Source organism: Gorilla gorilla, chromosome 1 (genome assembly GCF_029281585.2).
Source record: "Gorilla gorilla gorilla isolate KB3781 chromosome 1, NHGRI_mGorGor1-v2.1_pri, whole genome shotgun sequence".
NCBI classification, from domain to species: Eukaryota; Metazoa; Chordata; class Mammalia; order Primates; family Hominidae; genus Gorilla; species Gorilla gorilla.
The window spans coordinates 114,583,426-114,590,382 of record NC_073224.2 but is presented as its reverse complement, the minus strand read 5'-3'; the positions used below and the strand labels follow the sequence as shown (position 1 = coordinate 114,590,382).

General features: G+C 47.7%; 1 long non-coding RNA gene across 1 annotated transcript; it reads left to right on the top strand.

Annotated features, from left to right (window-relative positions):
- Positions 1 to 512: 512 nt before the first annotated feature.
- On the top strand, positions 513 to 6,957 carry LOC109024934 (uncharacterized). The gene is made up of 3 exons (XR_008670202.2): positions 513 to 795; positions 2,228 to 3,636; positions 3,786 to 6,957. It is a non-coding gene; the product is annotated as an uncharacterized lncRNA (long non-coding RNA).

Genomic DNA, 6,957 nt, shown 5'->3' with positions numbered 1-6,957 from the left:
ACAGATGACAATTACTGAGCATTTATGGCACTCTTACATACATTAACTTATTTAAAGTTCAGAACAACCAAGGAAATGAGCAACCTGTGGCGGGCGTGAGAGGTTCTGTGGCACAAAAGGAAGATAGGCATTCAAAGAACACCAGGATAGAAGAGCCGCAGTAGACCGGGCGCGGAGGCTCACGCCTGTAATCCCAGCACTTTGGGAGGCCGAGGCGGGCGGATCAAGAGGCCAGGAGATCGAGACCAACCTGGCTAACAGGGTGAAACCCCGTCTCAACTAAAAATACAAAAAATTAGCCGGGCGTGGTGGCACGCGCCTGTAGTCCCAGCTGCTCGGGAGGCTGAGGCAGGAGAATCTCTTCAACCCGGGAGGCGGAGGTTGCAGTAAGCCGAGATCGCGCCACTGCACTCCAGCCTGGGCGACAGAACGAGATTCGATCCCCAAAGAGAAGAAGAAGACTCGCAGTAGGAGGAAGAGAGAGGAAGTGGAGTCGGCCAGCTGGGATGCTGGAAGCCATTGGATAGCTCAGGCTGAGAGAGGGCGCTGTGCTCCGCAAGCCTCCCTGCAACCGCAAGCCTCGGGCCGCCTTCCTCCAGGAAGACGCTCCAGACCTCTGGTATCCGTTGAGATCTAGTTTCCCTTGAGACGCTGCAAAGAGCATCGTCCTTGAGCATTTCTCCTCTCCCCAAGACCCTCCGAAGGAAGGATGAGCGGACGGAAGATTCACACCGAAGTGGTCAAGCGCCCAGATCCCCGGCTTCCCCGGGAGCATTTCCCAAGTTTCTTTCATGGGTAAGAGTGGGCCCGGCAGGATAATGCCTCCGGTTCTATGAGGAGCAGTGGGGGAGATGCCCACGTGGCCACCTCTGTGGGCTACACGACCCAGGCCTTCCAGGAGGAGCGAGGAGTACTGGGCCCGGGTCCAGCGGTGCCAAGAGAAGCAGCAAGGCAAGGGGTCCCCTCCTACCTCAGGGTCTCTGTCCTACTGGGGTTAGGAGACGTTCATCCAACTCCCTCTCCAAGTGTTGGAGAGGAGGCTAGGTCTTTCCCACGAGCTGGGGAGGAAGAGGTGGCAGAGGCGGAAGAGGAAGCCGGCTGAGATGTGTGAAGCAGCTCTGGCTATAACGGGTAGGGAGAGGGCGCGCGGGACCCAGGAGCCTCCGCGCGGAGCCAGGCCTCAGGAGCAGCCGCCTTGCTCCTGGAAGGGGTGCCTCCATCCATCTTGTGTCCAAAGACTGTAGGGAGACCTTCTCGCCTGGTGGGAAAGCGACGTCTCCCATGCTTTCCCACCACGCAGGCCTTGTGTCCCTTTTCCTGCTAGTGTCTGACCGCCAGCCTGCGGGGGCTGCGGCTGCCGCGGTTCTACGCTGGGTGGAGGCTGCCCGCCCGCTAGCCAAGACCCGCGCTAGGAGGCAAGAGTCGGGAAGTCGTGTGCAGGCCGGGAGGAGTCCCAAGCTCTGGGTCAGGGCTTTTTTTGCAATAGCCAAATTCAACGTGTAAAAGACAGAGATCTCACATCTGTCTGTTCGTGAGCTTCAGTCGGAACAACAAGGAAGGCCCTCAAGATCCCTAGGAGGGTGGCGGAAGGGTCTCTAGCGGCGATATCCGCCTGGGGGGCGGTGAGCCAAGGACTGTCAGGAGCCTGCGCGAACCCAGCCCCCGGGTAGCGCAAACACCACCGCAGACAAGGGCCCCGCGTGTAGGGAAATCGCAGGGGTCAGAGCAGCTGGAGTGTGTTGGACTAGCCTCAACCAGGGAGAGCTCCCTTCTTGACAACGGTCTGTCCCTCGCCAGGTAAGAGGAGACGAGTGTCAGTACAGCCTCCTCTCCCCTAGCCAGACGCTCAGGGTCACCACCTTCCCCTCTGCTCGCCCGTCGCCATTCTTCCAACCACTCGCTGCCAAAGATTCCACCAACAGTCACCCACAGGACAACCCAGGCCTCCTTTCAGCAGGGGCTCCCGCCCCGCAGCCACCGCGCCCTCTCACCCCCGCAGTTCTGCCCGCCGCCTCTGCCCAGTCTGTGCACTTCACCTCCCTCGCTCCCGCTCTCCCCTGAGCTTTACAGTGGACACAGGGTTCGTCCCAACCCTTCTTGGGAGTACTGAATGGAAAAGGGGGAGGGTGCACAATTGCTTGGTAGAGTGTAGACAGACATTGCGGGATTTGACTGTGGTACCATCCCTTTGATGTCCTAGTGATTTTTACACCTGCCTTCTGCTTAGGGCACCGGCCACAGTTTTCCTTTAGTGCCTACTCCACCTGCTGTCGTTGTTGGGTAAGCGAACATCGCCCTCCTGTACCACCCAGTCAATAAATGGGCGGTCCTGGAGGACCTCACCCGCCGCTCACCCCCCTCCCAACCTCGCGGCCATCGCCTCCTGTCGCCTCTTCCGAAGGCCTAAGAAGCATGTTAGCTGCGAACTGAGGTGAGGAGGCTCAGCTGACCGCCTGTGTCAGCTGACAACGTGTGCCACGCACAAACGCCACGACTTGGCTTGGCCTCTCTCTCTCTTAGTTATTTGCAGCTCAGCCCAATCGGCGCCTCTGGGATGGCGGAGGCGGCAAAGATGGTGGGCTTCTTGGGTACACCTCCAGGAGAGCTGGCATCTCTGCACGGTGGTGTACACCTGAGCGAGACGCTCAGTCGCTCTCTAAAGCCCCTTCTGCGAATGATGGACACGGAGATAAATAAGAGGGTGTGTCATGAGAGGCCGTCCACCAGGACTTGCCCTCCTTCGCCAGGGTTTGCACCTTGCAGGGAGACTGTTCTGCCTCTGGCTCTTGGAGCAGGCCGGCTGACAGCGGAGTAAAGAAAGATTACTGCGGGTGGGCAGTCAGTGCAAAACAACTCCCTGACCAGTAATCGAAGCCAGGATGCGGTGGTGAAATGACTGAATCACAGCCACTACACCAGCACGGGGTCACGGGAGAGTCTTTCTCAACCTTATTGCCATTTAAGTGACTGTTTCTGAGTGCGCTGGGAGGACTTGGGCCTTGTGGGGGTCGCTGGTCGCTCCTGGAGTCGTCTCACAAGGCCTTTCCCTCCCTCCTTTCTCCAAAAGAGGAGCCCGCAGGCGACACACCCAGCACTCTGCGAGGCCCACCCAGGCCCCGAGTCCCGAGTCCTGGAGCGAGTTGCAGTGCCCTGGCTGCAGCTGACCACTGACCTAGAGATGTGCCTTTGCGAAGGGGCAGCGCATGGAGAAACAGTAGCCGGTCGCCGAGGCTAGAGCCGCCCACCGGGTAGCCAGGAGCAGGCCGGAGCGAGGAGGCTCCCGGGGTGAGACCGGGGCACCCTGAACATCATAAAGGACTCAGACCTTGGCATTCCCGACGTCATAAAGGACTCACAGGGATGCGGAAACCGAGACGGGCTGGATGGAAAACTCTTTCCAGACAGGCTCCGGGGCCCTCAACTGGTCTCCGACCTTCCCCTTCAACCTGCGACACCTGCCATTTTCCCATCTTAGGCTCCAGAAGCAGAATCAAGTGGGATGTCTTGGAAGAAAAACAAACAAAAGGCCCACTAGGTGGAGTGAAATGGATCAGGAGCAATTATGTTCAATTTCACCTTTAAGTTTTCTCAAAAGGAGGAGCATTAAGAATCAGCCACCTTAGTACATACTTAAAGGTAAATATTACATTTAAGAAAATCCTTGTTATCTTAATGTGGTACTGAGAAAATACTATCAAGTACCCCACGTGGACTAAGTTAGAACATTAAATACACAGGATCTCTTGATAGAATTATCCTCAGACTTTCCAGTTTTAATCTTCTAGATTTACTGAAACCTGATCCTGTCCCCGCTGATGAAACGTCAGAGGAATGGGATCCTGTAGGTGAAGATCATCAGCTTATAAAATCCTGTTGCCATCAATGGGGGTAGCAGGAAAATGATGAAGATTGGTTAAGGGGCCAGTAGACTCAGCATTGAAATGAATCATGGACTTGAAGCCAAAAGACTCAGTTTGTGTCCCAGCTCTCTCAAGCAAAGCCCCCAAGTCCCAGTTTCCTCATCTATAAAAAATAATAAAAATACTTACTGGACAAAGTTGTGTGGGAATCAAATGAGATAAAGTATGCTCTGCATATACCCTAAAGTCTTATTTAAATAAAGGCATTCTTTTCATCTGAGAAATTGAAGAAAAAGATGCCCTGAACAAGAAAGACAGGAGAAAAGATTTTTTTTTTTAAATGAAGGATAAAATGATGAAATCCCCCCAGGTATTCCTACAGAAAGGCCTTACCCACGAGCTGTAGGCATATATCCGGTCCTAAGGTCCATTTTGGAGTAGCCCAGCACTCAGTCTGAAAGATTGGACACTGAGAAATATGTGCATCCCATTTTTCTAACTAGCAGCATTTTGATCCTGTCTTCTTATCCATACCCAGGCTAGCGCACATGATTTTTTCTGCTTGCACTTCAGGAGAAATAGGCATTGGACAAAAGGTGGATCATTCTCACGTTGACCAAGTTTCTGTTCCAGTATCACCCTCCCAGATAGGCCTTTATTCACTCTAAATAGATCACACTGTCTAAAATAGCTACCTTTCCTGCACACAGTCTCTTACTATGCCATTTACTGTCAAAGCTCTTCTCACTCCCTGATATGATTTTGCATGTTGATTTGCTTGTTCATTGCATGTTCCCTCACTACAATATAAATGCCTTGCCAGTTTTGATCACTACCATATCCCTAAGGCCTAAGAATGTTCAGTACATACTAGGTGCTCAATAAGTACCTTTTTTTTTATAAGTGAATGAATGAATTCTATTCTTGTCTTATTCCATTGACATTTTCCTGTCTTAGCTGCCTTGGACAGCTCTGAAAGTTCTTCTGCTATTTTGTACACTATTGTCTTTCTCTGTCATTTGAATCTTTTCCTTACTTAGTTTGGGTTCCTCCAATAGTAGAGCTTGAGAAAAAGGTTTGGATACCAGTAGTGTATTTAGAAGGTGATCCCAGGATTGGAGAGAACAGGGAGAGTAAGAAGAGAAACAAAGAAGAACCAACAAAAAAGTGCCTTTCCTGGGTTGCTGATGTGGGCAGCAGGCACTCAATTTCATCTGAGTTTCCTGAGAGATGTGCAGAATACCTCCCAAAATACAGAAGATGGAACATTAATTCACACAAACTGAAAAGTTTGAAAAAAAAATTAGTCTTTGCCCTTGAGAAAACTTTACTCTGAGTGAAAATGAAAACAAGAAATGCTTGTGACTTATTCATTGTGTCAAAGGGAATTAAATTTTATTGAGTGCCAAACATGAGCCAGGGACTGTACCTGGCAAATTATATATATTGTCTTATTTCATTACGGCAACAGGAGCTGCCATATATCAGGCAGCTACAATTTAACCAGGTTCTTCACATGCATGCTCTCACCAGTTCTTACAACTAGTCAATATGAGTTTTTATTTCCATTTAAGAGATGAGAAAAGTTGAGACTTGGGGAAAAGAAATAGCTTGGCCTAGGTAACACCATCAATTCATAGCAGATCTTTCTGACTCTATAGCTTGTCCTACAGAGAAACAATTACATGTAAGGAAAATAAAAGGCAATATAAATTTAAGTGAGTGACTACATGACACTTTCTTGTGAAGAGTTATAAGAATTCAGAGAACGCAATGTACAACATGAGGACCATCGTCAATAATATTATATTGTACACTGGAAATTTGCTAAGATAGTAGATTTTAGGTACTTGTACTGTAAAAAAAGAAAGGTAACTATGTGAGATGGTGAATATGTTAACTTGCTTGACTGTAGTAATCATTTCACTATACATACATACATCAAAACATCATATTGTATACTTTAAATTTATATGATATAATAATATAAAAAAAATAGAATTCAGAGAAGTGAATGACTGTTGTGAGCTACATTTAAATTTAACAAGATTTTATTAAGAAAATTAGGTTTTTTTAAATTTTTAAGAGAAAAGTGGGGAGGAGAAAATGGATTCCCCTAGGCCAAGGAAACAGCTGGAGAGAAAGGCATGAAGATGAGGTAACTGGCTTCATGGAACCTGAATTATTTTTCATCAAAGAGCTCAACCCCCCATATTATCTTTCATAAATAAGTAGTGTGCCATGGAATTATGGAACATGAAAGGTATGGATTTAGAACATGATCTAGGTTAAAGAAAAAAGAGGAAGAAAACTAAAAGAAAGAAGAAAATCCAGATTGTTGGGATGATTCTGAGGCCCTAGAACCTTAGAAACTCTAAACTCTTTCAAAGTGTATTTGAAGAGACATATATTCAGTGTGTGCAGTCTGACAACAGTGGAATGCCAATAACATTTAATTTCCTGGACTTCTAAACTTCTTAACCTGTTGTGCTGCTGGAATGGGACTGTAAATCAAAATATGCTAAATTGTATGGGGAACATGTGTATTTAGTAATTCCAAACTGCCCAGTGATTTTTTAAAACACTCCTCACAATAGTATTTATGCTGGTCTTGTTTTTCATAAGTCTTTCTTCTCAACCATGCTGCAACTGGTTAATATAGGCATCAAACACAGCACACAAGAAGGAAGAACGCAGAAAAGAAATTCAGAAATGGATGAGAAAGGCCAAAGTATCCCTGACATCTCTCCCATCCCAACTGTTCTAAATGTTCTTCCATTTTCAAACACTACAACAACAACAAAAAATTGGAATATTGCTTTGGGTCTAGTAAATCATTAGCAAATTAAGAACCTGTTTTTAATAACATTTAACTTGTAAATGATGCATTAATTGACTAGCCTGAATGTTAGTTTGAGCATTTGAAACTCTGCTACTAAATTTGTAATGAAAGAAATGTGCTGCAACAGTAGGCTATATGGTGAATATAACAGATTAAATATGACAGTTGATATTTGTGAAAATGGGGTTATAATTAGAGGACACCTGCAGCTCTTTTCCAACCAAAACAACAGAAATTAAACTTGCATAAATTGTG